Here is a 21,598-nt window from a genome sequence, read left to right on the forward strand (position 1 = left end):
GAAATTATCAGTAAAAGCACAAGCTGTCACCTACTACTCCTTAAATACCCATAATAAGGATAGTGCTATGTAAACAGGAAGAGAAGGGACTAATTGCCCTCCACTTCCATTGACTACAGTAGGGTCTATAGCTATGACTATAGGAGTGGCGGGCAGTAGGCACTTTGAAGGATCAGATCCTTGATGCGGGAGAGAGGGAATTTGCATGATCTTAGCTTTCCAGCATTGAATATGTATCATATCTGAAATGTTACTCTGTTCATCTATCACTACACAGAGACAGCACCGTCAAGTGGATTGAGCGGAAGACGGGGCATCGGGGGTCTGCATTTTGAGTAAGTCAGGCCCTGCTCACTGGGGCAGGTCATTTCAACCTCTGCACCTCACTCTCAGATCAGTAAAACAGGGACAATAACATTTAGCTCCCTCTCGGTAGCTGAAGTAAATGGGAGCTGCAGGCACCCAGCACCTGGCCGCCTCAGGTTCTTAAGTAGTCAGACATTTTGGGCGGCATTTTTGAAAGAACTGAACATTTCTCTAACTTCCACTGAAATTGACTTCGATGGGAGCAAAGAGGCTAATACATGAATGCTTTTGAAACTAACACCCTTTAAATGCTGTTAACTAGAGAGTTCTAGATTTTGCAGAAACTGCCTGAAGAAATTCTTTAAAAGAGCAAGTTATTGTATTTTAGCCCAGGATCAGCTCAGAAAAGTACCAATCCCCACCAGTATCTGTTTCCTTCCTTCCTTTATTTCCTTTTCCTCTCCCACCGTTTGTCACTCCTTAGCTAAAGAAAATTTACCTTTTCTGGTTAAAATCAAGATTCAGCCTGATGTAATTTGAAATGCCTGAGTGCTAAACCCCCTGAATGATGGGATTTTGCCATCATGGAAATGCCAACAGTCTTTCCCTCCAGCATGGCGGCATCTAAACCCAGCACATTAAATCAATGATAAAGATAAATGTATGTCTCTTACTTGAAAAGTGTCGTCATCCTGCAGTCGTCACTTGGCCTTTTTAAGGTGATGGGAGAAAAAATATATTTGCAAAAATTAAGCACGTATTGCCAGTGCATATAAGATAGTGTTAATGGAATATCCATTTCAGACACTCTCAGTGGCCACCTTCAAACTCAAGACTTGAGGTAAAATTTTCAAAATGCTTATGTGATTTAGGCTCCTATGGCCCAGATTCTCAAAAGTATTTAGGTACGTAACTCTAACTGAAATCCAGGGCTGGATTTAGGGGCAGGTGACCCAGATGACCACCCTGGGTGCTGGGCATGGAGGGCGCCAGGCTCGGGGTGCTGTTTTGTGGTTAGCGACAAAAGGAAAAATAGAAGGTTTGTAGTAAAATGTTTTAGGTATTCTGTATGTGGATTTGTTTTTCACTAGCCTCCTACAATGTTCTGGACCTTTTGTAGAATCTCATGGAACCTTCCACACTTTGAGAACTACCTTTTCCTTGAACCTTCTAGAATGTTGTCAGCCAGGCCCTCGCAGGTGTATAAGGGGTGAGTCAGTCAGTCAATGAGATATAAGAATGAAATGAAGTGAAGTGAGAGCCCAGCTGTGATACTGTGAAACTTGTTTTATTGTGCAATTGTGTCAGGGGAGGGGGGGGACACTGAAGACGCTCCTCGCCTGGGATGCCATTTGGTCTAGGGCCGGCCTGGCTGAAATCAACAGGGGCTGGGTGCCTAAATACCTTGGAGGGTCTGGTCTTAAGTGGACTCAAATCCCTGAACTTTGTGCACACAGATATTTTATTGGCTAGCCTCTCCCTTGTGTGGCTAACTAGGTTGCGACTAGCCCTAATGTGACTGTAGTGAGGAGGAAAGATTCCCCCACCACCTTTGCGTTCGTTAGGGTTACCTGGATCTTGCATCTGGCACCTCAGTGCAACAGAAGACCTCTTCCTCCCGTGAGCAAGTGAGTAGGGCTGCGAGTATGCAGAACCATGGCTCCGCCTCCACCCATATGCACCACCTGGATGCTAGAGAACAAGTATGGTAAAGGGCTGCTAATACAGCTTGTAGCTGCAGAGGAACTGTCCCTCAGAGGGGTGTGTCTGACGCAAAATTCCTCCTGAGGCTCCTTCAGGTGGTGCTGCTGCACATGCTCCAACTCTTGCCTAGGGTTCTGCTTGAGAGCAAAATCTCAACCCAAGAAGCTTGCTTCCCCTCTCTCCTTATTTTTAAGGGCTATACTGGTATTTACGTTGCTGTCGTCTACACAATGAAGGTCTCCCACAGTATAGCTTGTGTGTTTCCTACTAAGAAGGCAGGCCCAGGTTAATAACCGCTTTTAATGAAATTGTTGTGTCTTACTCTGAACAATATCAGTTATTGAACTATGAGCCAAGGTCAAGAAGACTAGAAAATAAGAAGAAACCTTTTACAGAAATTCCAAAGGGGGGTTCCCCAGTTTGTTGCTATAACGCCTTCTGGATCTGCAGCCTCTTCGCTGCTGATGATACAATAATGAATCACCAAAGATTTACCACTACAAACGATGGGTCTGATTCTCCTCTCACATAGACCACTTTTACAGTAGTGTAGCTGCAAAGACTTCAGTGATTTACCTGCTGTGAGTAGAGAACCAGGGCCACTGTGGCTTACAAGAGTCACTTTAACTTGGTAAAACATAGACATAGAAAACAGGATGGACTGTGATCAGCTAATCCTTCCAGCAACTGCAAGGAAACTCAGAGGAATGCATCCACCTGGAGACAATGCCAGGTAGGGGTACGTGGACGTTTCTTAATCCTTCTGCATTTGGCCAAGCATATCAGTGTTTACTGCATCTAGTATTGTTTATACAGTGTGATACCATTGATAGCTAAATAACTGCTCTTTATTTTGCTTCTTGAATCCTAATGTAAGGTTGGTTTTATAGAATGATTTAGGGGATTCTTTATACAGATGTCTTGCAATGTAGAGGTCTCATTGTATCGATCCTTGGTGATAGTTTCCCACTCCTCTTCTCAATGGAGCTGAGGTTTAAGGCCATAGAAGTAGAGCTGGTCCTAATTTCCAAATTTTGGGGGACATTTTTTCATTGAGTTTTCAAAATCTGATGAAGGAGAGGACGAATTTTTCACAATTTTTTTTTTTACAAGCCATTTGTTTTGTTTTCAGCCTCCTTTAAAACTAGTTGATATTTTCCAAATTTTGCATTTCCACGCTGTTTGGGAAAATCTTCATGTTGAGTAAGTGGGAAGAGCTCCACTGAATTCAGTGAAGCTATGTCCGCTGAGGATCTGGACCATGAGTTGCATGAACAGGTCGGTGATGATATTGACAAATATCCTAGTAACAAACATCTCTTGTCCTTTCATGTCAGTACATTTTGGGTAGAACCCTGGCTCCAGTAAAGTCAATGGGACTTCGGCCATTTACTTCAGTGGGGGCAGAATTTCACCCATTGTTGGATGCCAAAGCTGCTGTACTGACTCTGAATTTCATCTGTCTTATGTTTTATTGTGCTTGAATCTGAGCTCACTTGCACTGTTGTAAGTCAGGAATAACTGCACTAAAGCCAATAAAGGTACCACGGTGAAAGGGAAATTGGTGTCAGGCCCTTGATTTCCATTTTAAAGTGGCATTTTAAATCTGAAAAGATGAGGTGGTTAGAGAGATTTTCCCTGGCATTTCAGAAAGGTGTGATTTTTCTTTCACAGCCTGGGGAAGTGCAGATTAGAAACAAAATAGCATCAGCAAAATTAAACGACTATGTTGAATAGGGCAAACAGACCTCTGTAAAGCCAAGCACCTGATCTCAGAGCTCATGTAGATGTCATCAGGTGCAACGGTACCATTTAGTTCTGTTGTGGGCTTTTTAAAAACTACCCTGTGTTGTTATTGCTTCTTATTTTAATAGAAATTAGCCTGAAATGTCTGTAAACATGGCCAGGTTGGGAAATCAGGCTTCCAATCCCCATCTCACTCTGGCAAGTAGTGGGATTGAACCAGAGGTAGGTTCAGCTGAACTAGCAATATGGTTTAAATTAGCTTTAGGTCGTGACTGCAAGTTAAAAAAATTCAAAACAGCCTGATGGAATTGGAGCAAGTCAAATTTGGTCGAGTCCAAAGGGTTTTCAGTTTACTTTAAGACCATGACTACAAGTTTTAAAAATCCCAAACAGTTTATCATATTGGCAAGTTCTCCATCCACTCATAATACAGTATGGAAAGCAGCAAGATTTGCCCAAGAGGCCCAGTCTGACAAAGTTCAGAGCAACCCCTGCTGCCCACCAGTTCATTGGAAATGGAACGTGCTGAATACTGTGCAGTATCAAACCCTAGCTATGGGGCATGGGCTTCCCTCGTGTAAATCATCCCAGTTCCATTGAGTTCAGTGGAGTTATGGAAGTTTACAGCAGCTGAGGATCTGGCCCTGTGTGTCTAAAAGCAACTGTCTGAATTTGGCTCATTTTATGACAAAATCCATATTGATTACCCCGTTACGAGGGTTCAGACTGCTCTCCAAATGCACTGAAGTATAACTAACGTTTGCTACAGCAATTAGCCCCTACTGCAGTTTGTACCATGCTGTTAAAATATGTTATACTCAGAAGGAATGTAATGCCAGTAAATCAATGGAGATTAAGAATATTTTAAAAATTCCCTTTGGCCACAGAGCTGTTTATCATTCAGGCTTCAAAATGCCGATTTGTTTTTTCAGAGCTGTATACTATTAAATCATGCAGAGCAAAAAGAAGAGTTGTGATGTTTTTGGACACATTTTAGGGTGTGCCCAATTCTGTGTGTGCTCTGTGCATGGAACTTCTGCTGACTCTATTGTAAAATAGGTGCAGGGCTGGCCCAGCGAGATTGTACCCAGTTCTGCGGACTCATCTGAGACTCGTGCATGAGTAGCAGCTGCAGAGTTGGACCCTTGAACTGGGATGTTTCCTAAGGAGTAATTTCAAGTACTGCTATCGCATTGCTTTTTGAGCATCAGCTATATATAAAGTTCAGTCATTTCAGACTGGAGGTTAATTGTGTGTGGTTGGCTTTGTTATCTCTCCTGGGTGTTTCACTTCCTGGTTCAGATTTGGGTTTGAATGAACCTGAACTTCACAGCGAAATTCACCACGTTTTGCCAGATTTGGAGTCAAATGGTGCCAACCATCAAATTTATGGTGGTTTGGGGTTTAGTAAGGAAAGGGTCACACAGTTCTGCTTAGGAAGCATGGAAGCAGAGAAGCTTGACTCTCAGTTAATAGAACACTACAAGAAGGATGTGGAAAAATTGGAAAGAGTCCAGCGGAGGGCAACAAAAATGATTAGGGGTCTGGAGCACATGACTTATGAGGAGAGGCTGAGGGAACTGGGATTGTTTAGTCTCCAGAAGAGAAGAATGAGGGGGGATTTGATAGCAGCCTTCAACTACCTGAAGGGGGGTTCCAAAGAGGATGGAGCTCGGCTGTTCTCAGTGGTGGCAGATGACAGAACAAGGAGCAATGGTCTCAAGTTGCAGTGGGGGAGGTCCAGGTTGGATATCAGGAAAAACTATTTCACTAGGAGGGTGGTGAAACACTGGAATACGTTACCTAGGGAGGTGGTGGAGTCTCCTTCCTTGGAGGTTTTTAAGGCCCAGCTTGACAAAGCCCTGGCTAGGATGATTTAGCTGGGAATTGGTCCTGCTTTGAGCAGGGGGTTGGACTAGATGACCTCTTGAGGTCCCTTCCAACTCTGATATTCTATGATTCTATGATTCTATGATTAAGTCACCAGAGCTCCATTGAAGTCATTGGAGAGAGAATTATAAAAGTCCTTACTCAGGCTTTACTACATTTGTATACTCAGTTGTTACTCTGGCAAATTCCCATTAGGGTCTCCTCTGTCTGGGGTTGAACCCTGTTTGGCTGCTGGACCTTACTCTTTGGCCCGTAGTTATGAAGAATAAATAGAGATAATGGGCCAAAATCATCCCTGATGTAACTTGTTTGTGAGGTAGGTTGGTACAGTAATACTATCCACAGATTGGTTTGAATTTGGAAAACTTGAGGCATAGAGAGGTTACCTGGTTTGTCCGAAGTCAGAGGAGTCTGTGGCTAAGCCATTTACAGGAGAGCACATTTATTATTATATTCTATATTTACTTCTTTCGATGCTACTTGGATTTTTAAATCCTCATGTTCTCACATTTCTGTATCACTAGCAAAAGCTGCTATGTGGAATGGATGCCTCCCACTTCGCAAAAGTCCTGCAAAAAGCACTTTTCTTCACAAATCTTTTCTGCAACAGCAATTCATTATTCACCAGAAAGCGCTGCAGTTGAACACTTGTTGAACAGCCCAAGAGGCTATCATCTGACATTAAACAAGCACAACTTATGTTAGTGGGACTGGACCAGAATCCTGCAAGTTTCTCAATAGAATTCTCCTTCTGTTTTACCAGACAAATAATCTGTTGCGACTCTTAGGGCTGCTTATCTTTTGTAGCTTGGATTTGTTCCCATGCACCATTTTGTTCTCAAAGATGCCGAATCTGATTCTTCAGTGCTAGCCAAAACAAATGAGAATCTTGGCTGACTGTTTGGTAGCAGCAGCTGGTTTGACTATGCCTCCCCACACCTAACACTGGGGCAGATTTCATTTTAACAGATGAAGATTCCCCCTCCCCCCTTTATGAGACCAGGAAGCACTAGAGAGTGGATAAAAAAATGAAATATTTTAAGTAGTTTTGTTCATCTTATTTTTGTGGAACTTTACGTGCATTAGTCATTAGAGTTTGTTTATTGCTTGTAGTTCTAAGCCATTCATCATCATAGTCTATTGAGAGAGTGCTATCTAGTGCATAGGGCATCGGAGTGGGCATCAGGGGACCTGGAATCTATTCTCAGCTCTGCTGTATGATTCTGGGCAAGTCACTTCACCTGTGTTTCACCTTCCACCTTTTGCTGTCTCCATTTAGATGATCAGAACTTTGCAGCAGGGGCTGTTTCTTGCTATGTGTACAAACACAAAGGGGCCCTGAGCTCAGGTGGAGCGTGCATATACTATAGAAATAATATATATTGTCCAATGTATATAGCCTAGGGTTTTAGATAGGTATATTGGATAGTACAGTGTCCCTAGGCATTTTTTAATTCCAAAAACTAACCACAACTTGAATTTTAAAAAAGGGGAGAGAGAGAGAGAGAGAGAGAAATGAGCTGAAGCAAAACACAAGATTCAAAAACTTTTGAACTTTTCAAAAGTTCAGATCTGGATTCAGTCCTGAGTTTGAACTTTCCAGCTCAGTCCTGTCTCTATAAACAAAATGCCTTTTGATCGCAGTTTTGGCGTTGTCAGGAAAGCTAGGTTAATGTCAGTGCTGTGAAGGTGAATTAGGGCTTATGTGGTGCTTAGACCTAGTGATAGCTTTCTGCACATGGGGTGAATGTCACGCAAATAGCCTAGAACATAACCAAGAAAAGAAACTGGAATATAGCAGCAAAAATATCTAGAGGCAATGGTGAAGATGCTACATATCTGAACTCAGCTTTGATAGACAGTTTTGAAAATGTAAATCTTCTCATAGTATTAATAAAAGAGGTCCTGAAACTGACCACCTATGTTGACATATCATGTTCATAGGCTAATTGACAGCAATGGAGATTAGCAAAGAAAGGGCAGAAGTCTGAGGCTAGGTCTGCCCTAGAAAGATTTGTTGGTGTAGGCAATAGACAGAGGCAGGGGATAGGGTACTGGAGTGGGACTCCAGAGAACTGGGTTCTATTCCTGTTTTTATCTTTGGCCTGCTGGGTAACCTTAGGTGAGGCACTATGTGCCTCAGTTTCCCCATATGTACAAAAAATTGGGGTAGTGATACTGACCTTCCTTGGTAAAGTGCTTTGAGATCTACTGAGAAAAAAGTGCTATATAAGAGCTAGGTGGTATTATTATTATTATTTATTATTATACTGGTTCCCAAATTAAGCTATACCAGCAAAAGCACTTTTATGCCATTATAACTGTGTCTAAACTAGGGCTTTAGCCCATATAGAAATGTCAGAAAAAAAAAAAAAAAAAAATCACACCCTTACTGACAATGCTATTGTGGCAAAAGCTTCTAGTGTAGATCTGGCCTAAATATCTAGCACTTCTACAATATCCTTCATCCGAGGCTCTCAAAGCACTTGGTAAAATTAAAGGGTCGATCCCACAAACTCCATAAACAGATCTTTCTTTGGGGACTTCTGTGTGCCAAAGATTTGTAGGACCGGGCCAATATTTAAGGGTCCTCACACTCCTTTGAGGTAGGAGTGATCCAGTGACATGAATAAGGTCATACAGCTAGTCAGTGGCAAAGCTGTGGTTAGTGCCACGAAGTCTGTTTTATCACAAGGGTTCTCAACTTTTTTCCAAACTGAGACCCCCTTTTCCACACCAGCCCCATCCTCCCTTCTAACAGAGATGAAAGTGTACAAGAGGAAGGATTGTGGACAGCCCCACTGTTAGGTTGCCTGACAGTTGCGAAATCAAAGATGTCTTCTCCTCCACCACAGACTTCTGATGTGACCTTGGGCAAGACACATCAGCATCTCTGTGCTGCATCCTCACATAATAGCAATTCCTTACTTCACAGGGAGGGCTGTGAGGATAAACACATTAAAGATTCTGAGGTGTTCAGTTACTTTAGTAACGGAGTCATAGAAGTACCCAAAATAGATGGATAGCTGGGACTCCGTTCCTGTTTAGCAACATGGGAAGGCCAGGGTGGTTGAGAACCCCTAGACGTACTTGCCTTTCCTGAGTCGAAAAAACATTGTCACCCTGAAATGCCATGTATTTCATTTTAAAAGGACGTTACAGTAAGGCTATAATCAGGTCTCTGAGTGTCTCAAACAGCTTCAGAACCTGATTCAGTAAAAACATGGCTGGACTCCAGCACTATGAAGAGACAAAGGCTATCAGTGTAGGCTTATCTCCTCAGTAATACCCTCTTTCAGAACACAGTTTGAGCCATTGGGTCTGGGTTTCTCTTATTTATGTCTTATTGAACAGAGGGGATGCAAGGAGATGGAAAAAATATAGCAAACTTATATCGTGTTTGGGTGGGGAAAGCTAATTGATTTGACAGTTAATCAAAAACTACTAAGAGAAAATCAATACAGAGTAAAACAATCTAGTCTTCTGTTCTGTATCCTATTCCCAGTGGCATTGTTGATTGTATAGCATCAATGTCATCTATTTTAGATGGAAATGTTACCAACTATAATGCCGCTGTTGATGTTCCAAAACGATTCTAATCTCATTTCAATAATAGCTTCTGTCTCTCTTAGTGACACACATGCCATAACATTCTTGGCTAAATTGACAGCACTAATAACACACTCAGTTTTTATATTATTCGGACCACTGTCTGCATTTTTGAGTGTTCACATTATGGTGCCATGTGAAGAGCTTGCATCTTCTTTTGAAAGCTTCATATAATTAAGTGCCAGTGGCTCCCATTGACCTGAGTAGGAGCTGCGGACACTGAGTTCGCACCTTTGAAAATCAGGCCGTTCATTTAAATATGGATTTAGGTGCAGAAATTTAGATATCCAAGTGTGAAAGTTCTGTCCACAAGTGATTTGCTCAAGGTCACAGACTACAAGTCTTTGAAAGAACAAAGATTAGACCCGACATCGAGCCCAGACCTTTTCTTTAACTGCTAGAACTTGCTTCTTCTGTTTTCTGATTTTTCCAAACAACTTGAATCTTCCAAATTGGGCTAAAAATGTCACAGGGACAGATTTCTTGGATAGATTTCTGACCATTCTACTTCTGCTCAGAGCCTGAAGTTACCATGTGACTGGCATCTCTCATGGTTTTACAATATATCTTGTTCCAAGCTGGAACTTGAAATATACTCCCATGAGAGTCTAGAAGCGATGATGGGCAAATTAGCAATGGATAGATGGACGCAGAGATGTTTGCATAGCTGTGAAGCTCAGATCTGCTTCTGAACCAGAACATCCACAAAAGTGGACGTATTCAGTTCCTGAATGTTTTACTCCGATCCAACTCCGTGTACAACTCAAAGTCCTGGTTGATTTACCTTGTAGTGGCCCTAGGTCAGAATTTTAGGGGGGCTTACTAGCTTGTTAAGGATACAGTCTTTATTTCAGGGCCTGTCTGAGAGTCCCTATCAGAGCTCTGCTGTGGCTGCTGGCAGGGCCAGCTCTAGGTTTTCTGCCGCACCAAGCAAAAAAAAAAAAAAACCTCCGGGAGCGCAACTGCTGAAGGGGAAAAAAAAAAAAAAAAACATCCACCTCCGGGAGCACAACTGGCACCCCAAGCATGTGCTTGGTTTGCTGGTGCCTAGAGCCGGCCCTGGCTGCTGGGCTTTTGAATGAAGTTCTGCCGATAGAGACACCAATTTAGCAAAGCACTTGAGCACTTGCTTAACTTTAAGCACATGCTTAAATATATCCTATTCATCAGAGCACTGTAGCACATGCTTAACACAGGCTTAAATTCCATTGACTTCTATTAAAGTTAAGCATTAAAAGGCTCTAAGCAGTGTTCTGGCAAAGCACATCTCTAGATGATACCATATGCAGTTGAGGGCACAGAAGCCAAATCTCTCCTATGGATCCTTCATTTAAAACAGCTTTTGTTTTCAGTTAGCAGCTGTGGATTTAATCGGGATGAAAGTTTATTCATTTCACTCTGATTTTATCTTTGCTGTTTTTTTTTTAAAAGAATTTTTCTTTATTAATTTTTCAAGAAAAAATGCAGAGTACAAGCGAACAAACACAACCTGGAGCAATAAGAAAGATATTTAAACTAATTCAACAATCCTTTTCCTGACATCAGGACAAAGAAATGCAAGAATACAAATCTATTGCTGTAGGCTGGGATTTTTGAAGGAGCCTATGGGAGTTAGGTGCCCTAATCTCATTAAAATCCCATTTATACTTTTAGCTTCACTTTCTTTTTTATGTATTTATTTTGGACATGGGAAAGGACCAGTGCATGTTGTTGTTTGTGTGTATTATTATAGTTATGTGCATTACAGTGGAGTCTAAGGACAACCCAAGGTTGAGATCCCATTGTGCTAGCCACAGTACAAACACAGAGCAATAGACAGCCCCTGACTCAACAAGCTTACGTTCCAAATAGACAAGACAGACAAAGGGTGGGGTATAGAGATAGGACATACAAGGAAAGGGAACAGAGTGATGGATTCAAACATCAGGCTACTGTCCCATTTTTCTTTTGTTTTTATATTTTTTTTGAGCGGGGATGTTGGAAGCGGGATGGGCTAATCCGAAAAACAAAGGAAGGGTGTGAGGCTATAGAAGAGTGGGCCGTGAGAAAGACTGGGCAGAAGGAGAGGAAGAAGGAGGAAAGGAAAGGAAAGACAAGGCAAGTGGAGTAAATCAAATTTCCATTTGAAAAATCTACCTGGAATCTAAAAATTGTGTTCTAATAAAGATACCATGTGTGAGCCATGTTATCTCGTGACTGTATTAATCTACCCACGTGACATTACACTCTAGCGTACTTTCCCCTGTATTGCTCCTGCTGTTATTTCTTCCATCAGTGCTGATTGCCGGGTCGTTCAACCAGTCTGAATACGCTGAAGATGAATCAGATTTCCATTTACTGAATATTACGCATTTGGTTCCCTACAGATGCATTTGTGCCAATTTCTTGGTATTCAGTGGAAGATTTAATTCATTAGATTGTAAACTCTTCAGGGCAGGGACTATGTTTGTACAGTGCCTAGCACAATGGGGCCCTAGTCCTTGACTGGGACCACTAGGAGTTGTCATAATACAAATAATAAAATGACTAATAATAATCAACTAATCCCAGAATACAAATATTTACAGAGGGGCAAATCTTTTTTTTTTTTTTCCAGAACCATGGAAATGTTTGTTTTGTTGCGCCAAAGAAGAAAAACGTATACTGAGTCAGGTTAATTATCAGTGTCTCCAGCATACCCTGCTTTTTCTTTTGATTTTACTGAGCGAGGAACAGTCACCATTGGATTCAACTAATTGTTGCAAATGATGCAATCATGTAGAATTTGCTCTGTTTCTTTTCTTATTTTGTTATCCAGGAATTGCATCTTCAGCCTACATCTGAGATAACAGAATCCCCTTTCCCTTCTAGCTCTCAAAATCACTCCCCCTCCCAACCCCCCGCCAAATGATTTCAGGATCCTAACCTTCCTCTGATTCTTCATTCTTGTTACAGTCTTGTTCCCAGACTGGCACCCTTGTGCCAATTTTTGATCTCATTACCATCTCTCTTATGAAGATGAGGTGCTGGAATTTAATGTCTGATATAACCTGTGAAATATGGTCGTATGCTATACTGCTCTGACCTTTTCATTAATCTACATCTTGATTGACTGGCTTATCCCAACCCTTCCCCACAGGTTGGGGAAGCTGTAATCATTGGATAAATTGATGGATAATAAAGCATATAGAATATCGAAAAAGGTCAGAATAATCCACTATATATAACAGATGGGTATACAGATGTGTGCCATACGTGCAGAATCGAGAACTGAATATTTTGTAATCTTCCATGAAACTTTTATTCCTCCTTCAATTTTTCCCCCCCACAAGAAAACAAAGAACTTATTTACAGATTTCTTTTTGGTCTTTTTGAAATTTTTCATTTCCAAGTTGCTATATTCTCACCTTCTCTCATCTTTTTACTGCTCCCCCTATTTCAAATAAAAATGTTAAAAACGTTAAATATATATTTTCAGAGGAAAGTCATAAAAAGGTGAAAGTGGGAGAGAACCTAATTTCTCTCACCATTTTTACTCTTTTCCCTTTTTTCCCCCAGTGAAAAAATGGAAAAAGTTTTAAAAGAAAAATTTTGCTTTGCGTTTTTTTCATTGTAATACAGAAAAAAGTGAATTTTTTAAAAAATGAAAACAATAAATTATTTTTTTGAAATTTTTCATGAAAAGATCTCATCACATTTTGACGATCTCTAATGTATCTTTATGCTTAATACACTTTCACTCTATCCCAGTGCAAATTGCATAGGTTTCAGGAGATATAACGATACATTATCACCACACTGAACAGCCAGGTCATTGAACTCATCAGAAGACTTCAGATCAGTGTGCTGACTCTAATTTGCATGCCTAATGGCAATGAAGAGAGTAAATGAAGAATAAGATCCAAATAATATGGAAAAGCAGGATCCGTGTGATTTCAGACCAGTTTCCTTATTTACATTAATCAGTCTGGGAATCATTTGTGGTTCCCAACTCCTTGCAAGATTCAGTGCAACCCAAAGGGTAGGAAATAATTACATCTAATTAAAGAATACACAGACAGGCCAAGGTCAAGGTCAAGCTCTAGGGATCTTTCATTAACCACTTTAAAGAAGGTTCATAATTGCCTAATAAAAATCCTGACCTCAGTAATATATTATCAAGGGGAAACTAGATTTTGTGCAACACAGAGAGGCAAATTTTGCTCATCCTTAATCATGAGAGTAGTTCTATTGGACTGAATTCAAACCTGGTGTGTAACTCCAGTGGACTAAATCCCACTGCATTTCACTCAGATCTAACACATCAATGTGCAGCACTACATAAATACCTAGATAAGACAGGTCAGTGAGCACTCATTAGTTGTTTGCTTGGACAATGGTCACCTCTGTCCCAGATCGGCTGCTGGAAATTACCTTGGATTCTCTTGAATCGGAGTACAGTATTAAAGATTTTCTCTTTATTACCAAAGAAATATTGTCTGTGCCGCTCTCTCCTAGAGAGACAAGGTGCGTGAGGTAATATATTTTATTGGACCAACTTCTATTGGTGAGAGAGACAAGCTTTCAAGCTGACACAGAGCTCTTCTTCAGGACTTTCTCTCCTAGTCCTGTCAACATCATTTGGCTTGTTTAGGCCTTCATCGTTTCCCCTATTGATTGCTCCAGTTTGCTTTATGAGTTTGTCTTTCAGGATGTGCCGTGCACAGCTCTTTTGTAAGACCACTGCAAGGTTAGCCTTCAGCACGAAATGTGCTGGTCAGGTCAAGAGATGGGGTATAACCAAAAGCTCTCATCTAAAAATCTCTGCCAAATTTGAGGTAGGTGGGGGGGAAGGATTTAGATCTGTGTGGTTTTTTTTTTCTGCCCCCAGTTCACATGCAAAACCACAAGGGACCTATTTTCCCATTCCAGCTGGGATGCAGCCAAAAATTCTCAAGAGAAAGAACTAGATAAAGTGCTAAGTGCTTTACCAACGGGGTCAGCATCATAATGTCCATTTTATAGATAGAGAAACTGAGGTACAGAGAGATTGAGTGACTCACCCAAGGTCACTCGGCAAACCAGTTGCAGAACTCCTTTAGAACCCAGATCTTCTAAATCCTTGTCCAGTGCTCTATCCACTAAACCACACTGTTTCTTAAATTAACACACTTGGCCTGGGTCTTAGGAGATCTGGGTTCAATTCTTGCCTCTCACACAGACTGTCTGTGTGAATGTGAAGAAATTACACAGGGTGGGATTTTCAAAGGGGACTCGGGGCCTGATTTTTAAAGGCATTTAAAATTCAATGGGGTGGGCACCTAGGTGCTTTTTCACTAAGTGCCTATCTGCATCTTTAGACACCTGAATAGCTTTAAAAGTCTTGCCCTTAGGCCCTTTGAAATGTCAGTGGGAGGTGAGAATCTCACTCTCTGACTCCTTTGAAAATCTGAGTCGAAGGTCTTGTCATGCGCTTTAACATGGCAGCGCTTTAACGTGGCTTGTGTAGTCGTGGCACAGCACTGGGAGAGAGCGCTCCCCGTGCTCTAAAAAACCCACCTTCACGAGGGGCATGGCTCCCAGCGCTTGTGCACAGTTGATACTGGCACGTTACAGCGCTGAAACTTGCAGCGCTCAGGGAAGTGTTTTTTCACACCCTTGAGCGAGAAAGTTGCAGCGCTGTAATGTGCCGGTGTAGACAAGCCCTTAGGCTCTCTGTGCCTCAGATCCCCATCACTAAAATGGGGATAACACTACTTCCCTGGTCTGGCTTGTTTATTCAAACTGCAAGGTCTTCAGGCCTGGAACTGCCTTTTACTATGTGTGTATACAGCCCCTAGCACCATGGGACCCTGATCTCCATGGGGGCTGCTGGGGGCAACAGTAAAACAAATAATAAACTCATGAAATTTCTACCATTTGAAGGTGAAATCTTATGGGACGAGCTCCTGGGATTTTGGCCCCAAGATACTCAAACTCTAGCTCTGATATAGCCTCAAGCCTCAGCCCCCTAACCTGAATCTGTAGCTGAACATCGATTCTTCTTCCTCTGGCATAGCTCACTCACGCCTTGGACACTACACTGCCAAAGGATCAGACATTTGATTCTTAACCTACAGGGCTCTCCATGGCCTTAGCTCTGCTTTTCTGGTCTGCTCTTTTGTCTGCTTCTAGTCCAGCTTGCACCTTACAATGCTCAGGTACTGGTTTGCTAATTATCCTCCACTGCAGGCTCAGGAGAGCAGGTGGAAGGGTCTTTGTTAATTGTGCCCTCAGGCTGCAGATTTCTCTCCCTAATCAGCTACCCTCCCCAGCTATGCTCTCAAAGCAGGTTGCAGGCATTTCACTCTCCTTGGGAACTCTACAAATGAACCCTTGTTTGCCTGGAACCTTAAGACATTTTGCTTTGGGCTTGGACAGTTTGTGACAGAATAAACCAAGGCTTGGGTGTTTCCTACAGCAGTCACCAAAGGCTGATGTTTAACCCCTCATGTGCCATGAAGGAATACAGCCAGTGGATTGCCAATCAGCAAAGGGTACGATATTTCTCATGTATTTGTATGGAAGGACTCCAATGCATTTTGTGAAGCTTTTCTTTCCCAGCCCTCCCCTCTGCTCTCACTTAAGGAATTATTGGATGCTCAGTAATTGCATCTAAATGGATGTCTCTGAAATTGGATATATTTTCAGGATCTGATGTTTCTAGATGATTAATTACGGCTGGAACTATCCTGCAATCTTCTATTTGGCTAACTTTTATTCAGACTGGCTTGAAATTGGATATGTTTGGGTAGAGACTTTATCTGGCGGTTTTAGGGCATTTTAACATCTATTTTTCACTGCTGCTTACCATTTCTTTGCTTTCATTATATGCTCTTACCCATTATGGAAGGCTGTGATCTTAAGGCACCTTCTTCAAAATATTGTCTCCTCTGCCCCACACCTATTTGTGAATTTCTACTTTTACAAGCAGGCCTCGAACTAGCTTAGATTATTGTTGTTGTTCTAGCCCTGCCAAGGCATTCAGTAAGAGGCCAGTCCCTGGCCCGAAGAAATTGTAATCAAGGCCGATTGCTCATTCGATACTATTAAGGCTGTACATCTTAAAGGCCCAATCCTGCAAGACAGAGCTTTCCCTTCATTTGCTCATGAAATGCACCTACTTCTGGTGAATACCGTATCATCTTAACAGAGCACCGCTGCTCTGCACGGTCCATTTAGGACAGGAAGTGATAAATATTTCAGGGAGGAATGTCGGGAGGCTGAATATCATTATGGGAGTTGGAATCTGACCACGAGGGTGTGATTTAGCAATCCCGCACTTATGAAAAGTGGTCAGAATTTCCTTTTATTTTATTTCGGAGGGGATCCCCTTCAAAGGATGGGGCCTGTAACAAACAAGTCACCTCCTTCCCCCAGTCCTCGGCACACTGCTGTGGGACTGGCTCAGTATGACTCAAGGGGAGAGTGCTGCCTATTGAATCCCCTACTGCTCTGATTTGTCATATCAAAAAGACGCGTGTGCACGTGCCCTGCTGGCTTTGTAGATACTTCTTCTGTTTTGCCCCACAAACAAGGCAGTTACATTTTCAATGAGTTGGGGCCTGATCCAAAGCCCATTGAAGTCAGTGGGAGTCTTTCCATTTAGATCAGGTCCTTGACTTGATATATGGGCACCCTCGGTATTTTGTCCATATGAAAACCTTGCTTCAGCTCAGACAGGCATCTCGTGGGCTGTTTCCTCATCTCACAGGGGTTACAGCTCTCTCTGCCTCCGACATTTTAGGACATCACTTTTTTATTAGTAGTAGAGATGTGACTTTGCTTTCACCTTTCTCTTCACCAGCTCATGCCCATACACTCCGCTGGGGTAAATCTGCAAAGTCCATCTAAGGTCATTGGAACTATACCAATTGACACCAACTGAGTATCTGACCCTCTATTAATTACTGTCCTCAGGGCAAAATAATCCCTACACATTGTTGATTTTTTATTTTTTTTTCTGGCTGCAATTTCTTTCTCCCACCACTTTTCTGACCAAGATGGATGATACAGTAGAGATTTATTCCAGTGCCTTAACTTATAGAATGAATCCAATTGATCCTGTTTAGACCCACGCTATCTCCAACGAATGATTCAGTCTGCTGCCTTTTTCAACTCTGGATCCAAACCTCAAGAGAGGACAGATTGCGAGCAAAAGTACAGTAGAACCTCAGAGTTACAAACTGACCAGTCAGCCACACCCCTTGTTTGGAATTGGAAGTACACAATCAGGCAGCAGCAGAAACAAACAAACAAAAGCAAGTACACTACAGTACTGTGTTAAACATAAACTTTCTAAATAAAAGAGGAAAATTAAAAAAAAAAAAATTGACAAGGTAAGGAAACTGTTTCTGTGCTCATTTCGTTTAAATGAAGATGGCTAAAAGCAGCATTTTTCTTCTGCACAGTAAAGCTTCAAAGGTGTATCGAGTCAATGTTCAGTTGTAAACTTTTGAAAGAACAACCGAACATTTTGTTCAGTGTTACGGACATTTCAGAGTTACAAACAAACTCTATTCCCGAGGTGTTTGTAACTCTGAGGTTCTACTGTATCAGTGGAAAACAACCAGCTTTGCTTATACATCAGTGCTGTTAAGCTCCTCTCTGAAGGAGTGAGAACTTCAAAATAGAGGGCTAAATTCATCCCTGGTGTACTTCCATTGGAGTCTGCGATTTAATATGATGCAGGGAAACTAAGTGCTCACCAAAAAACAACAGAGAGTCCTGTGGCACCTTATAGACTAACAGATGTATTGGAGCATAAGCTTTCGTGGGTGAATACCCACTTCGTCAGACGCACGTATTCACCCACGAAAGCTTATGCTCCAATACATCTGTTAGTCTATAAGGTGCCACAGGACTCTTTGTGTCTTTTTACAGATCCAGACTAACGCGGCTACCCCTCTGATGCTAAGTGCTCACCAGTGAAGTGAAGTAGTAGTGAAGAGTGAAGAAGTAGAACACTGTCCCCCTTCTCCATCATAGCCAGTCCCTTACCTCTTTCATTGGTAAACTAGTTAACTCTTGCTCTTAAATGTATCCTTTAAGTATAAGTGACACAGATCTACCCTTCTTTCAAATAGAGATGGGATCAAACTGCAAAAAGTGGATGCATATTTCAGATGCTCTCTGTCTCCTTATATGGCCCTCATCACTGTAGTACCTGAGCACCTTAGAAACATTCATGAATCTTATAGCACCCATGGGAAGTATCATCTCCATTTTTCAGATGGGGAAAACTGAAATGTAAAGAGATCAAGTGATTTGCCCAACGTCACACATGGAGTCTGTGGCAGAGCCAAGAATTAAACCCAGATCTTGTGACTGCCAGAAGAGTGTTTTAACCACAAGGCTATCCGTCTCCTCAACTTTCAAACAACCCCAAAGCTTAGGGGTGTACAAATCCACAGTTTTAGTTTGGCTTACTATAAAGATGGGGACCATTCACAAAACTTGGCTTCAGATCAGCATTCTGGATTAGCACATCCTCAGAATTTGTGGGTATTTAGATCTGAGGTTTGGCTCCTCTTAGAGAAAGTAAAATGGGACTTAAAGTATAATCCAGTTGTCTGAAACTGAAGACCTGCATTGACACCTTTCTTTGAACATAACCTTGTGACAATTATTACTGTTTTTATTCCCTTCAGAGCAATTGTTTCTGAATTTAAGCAGAGTAAGTGTAGTGCATTTATTAGTAATGTGATAAACATGGCAGCTAATTAAATATACTATTTTAATTTAGCCTTTGCTGCCTTTTAACAGGAATTGGAGTCAAAATATATTCTTTGAGACATCCAAAGTGAATATACTATGTAGATATAGTGATGGTTGTTATTGTTGAAACACAATTGACTCTGAGAAAGCAATTACAGAGCACTGCTCAGATTGTGTAACAGCCCGTACGCAAGCTCAGATGATATCCTTTTACATTTTCAAACCTTCTGTGTAGAAGTTCTCAGTCTGTTCCCTTGTCCAGCCTTAGGCAATGCATGGGGCAAAGTGAATGCATTCTAAATGGCTAAGCAGCTCATAAATGGACTAAAGGATTCTGGGTTCATTCCTGGGCACTTTGGCTCAGATCCACACATTAACTTTGGTGCCTAAGTCCCAGTTTAGGCACCCCTGGGATCCACAATCCCCCCCGCCCCTCCCACTTGGCTGCTGCCAAACTCTCTAGGCATCTAAACTCATTCAGTGCCTACATTTTCTCAGTAAAAATTTCCTAGGTGCCTAAGTTTCTGCCTCTGGTCATGTGTACTGTCGCCTCACTCTACGCAACACCTATGTGCCATTGCAATCCATGAACTGGGGAAGACAGGCGTTCTTCCACCTAGCTTGCCAGCAGGGCCTGTAGGTGTTCTCTGTGGCCACCAAAACAGCCTAGGGGGAGTGGAAGTGAAGTGACGAGGAGGAAGCATTGCAATGCAAAAGTCCTTTTGTGGACCCTGGCCATTGGTACTGAAAAGTAGATATTCAGAGCAAAGAAACCAATGTGATTTAAGGGTTTTTAGGGAATTGATTTATCATAGGTGGGAAAGATCTTTTGAGTCACTCCATTTCTTTGTGCCGTAGGATTGTCCCCACAAGTGAAGTGGGAAAGGGAAAACACGGAATGGGTTAAATGCTAACCTGTGCCAAGTTCATACTTGGGTGGGGATCCAAGCCACTTTTAATTCTCCCCTGATCATGGAGAAAGCCTGGGGGCAAACTGGTCACCAGCACAAGTTAGAGCAGTCATCACAGGACTTCTCTTATATTGGCTGGAACAGTTTCACAGGGACCATTCCACCAGCCTGACATTGCTGGACAATATCAGGCTCCCGCTCTACTTTTACCCACCCTGCTATGACCCCTCCTGGCTGCAGAATGCCCTCTATGCCAGTGGTGGGCACTCAACATGGACTTGTAGGATCTTGAGGTCTGAGTGGCATTGTTTTCAGTAGCTGGAGGCTTCCCTCAAATATTTTTCTGTTCATTATTTTTTTTGTTCATCTCATGAAACTTCTGCTAGACTGATACTCCTGGGGAGAGAATGTGGTCTAGTGGATACAGGCTGGTTTGGGAGCCAGAAGACCTGCAGTCTCTTTCCACTCTGTCACTACTCTGCAGTGTGATCTTGTACAAGCCACTCACCCTGTATCCGCTCCTACGTTCTGTCCTACTTGTCTATTTAGATTGGAAGAGACTGTCTCTCTCTAGCACTTTGGGGACCCCATCTCAGCTGGGGCCTTTAAGTGCTACCACAGTCCAGTAATAATGTCACAAATACAGTCATGCTGACATTTCTGTGACCTCTGTGGTACCCTGTCCAGTATTTTTTTTCAAGCTCTTTTTTTAAAAAGCCTCACCCACCTGTTCTTGTCAAACATCCTTCCCCAAATGCATTCCTAGTTACTGTCCTGTCTCTCTGTTTACCTGGCTGTTATACAAGAAAACTAACATCTTACATATGGGAAGATGAATCGAACCCAGCTGCAAAGCCCAGACTGTTGGTCACCACTGACTATTTTGTTTTTAGTCTATTACATTTGACATCCATGCATGAACTCATCCTTGGGTTATCCATTCACATGATAAACTTGATATACAGTAGTGTGGATAATCCTGTTACTGAATACGTTCCCTACTACAAGGCAGGACCGTTAATAGCTTCCAATGCCGAGACAACATGGCTCCAACCTCCCTATGAGTCATCCCAGCTGCTTAAAAATACCCTCTTTGTAGATTGCCCCTTGTTCAGACAGAGGAGGAGGAGTTCTGCAGTGAAAACATCTCACCGATTTGTAGACAAAAGAACTCTTTAAGAAACACTCTTGAACAAAATACCCAACTGTGGTGTGCATGGCACTCAAGTTCATGAGGGCCAGTGGATAAAACACACATATGCTGTCACAGATTAGATATGAAATGAAAGCATATGGTTCTGCACTGAATATATTGCAGAGTCCACTCTGCTTGTATAAGTAGTCATGGGCCTATCCCCAGGGCTATGTACGTTAAGGGGAGACTGCAATACAGGTTATCCAAAGTTAGGCAAAAGTTACTCTTTCTTAGAGCCCTGAATAATAGACAGGATGGAATGATTGAAAATAGAGATGGAGATTAACATTTGGTATATGTGAGAGCATAATTTTAGTGGAGTCACTTCTGATTGACAAGAGGAAAATCAGGCGCAGCAACTAAAAAACCTCACTTAAGTCTGCTTTATATTTTCTGTTGTGGCTTGTATCGCTTAGCTGTGGTACATAGCTTTACATATCCAGTATAGCATTTTCAAACAATAATGTGCATCAAAGTCTTTATAAATTGTTATCTTTTTGGTCTTTCCAAGCACAGACAGTCA

At 42.0% G+C, this 21,598-nt stretch overlaps 1 long non-coding RNA gene across 1 annotated transcript in view; it reads left to right on the forward strand.

Annotated features, from left to right (window-relative positions):
- Window positions 1–280: 280 nt before the first annotated feature.
- Window positions 281–21,598, forward strand: part of LOC128823248 (uncharacterized) — a 209,060-nt gene continuing 187,742 nt past the window's right edge. Inside the window, exon 1 of the long non-coding RNA XR_008441708.1 lies at window positions 281–335. This is a non-coding gene — a long non-coding RNA (uncharacterized LOC128823248). The remainder of the gene's footprint in view (window positions 336–21,598) is intronic.

Source organism: Malaclemys terrapin, chromosome 15 (genome assembly GCF_027887155.1).
Source record: "Malaclemys terrapin pileata isolate rMalTer1 chromosome 15, rMalTer1.hap1, whole genome shotgun sequence".
Classification (NCBI taxonomy): domain Eukaryota; kingdom Metazoa; phylum Chordata; order Testudines; family Emydidae; genus Malaclemys; species Malaclemys terrapin.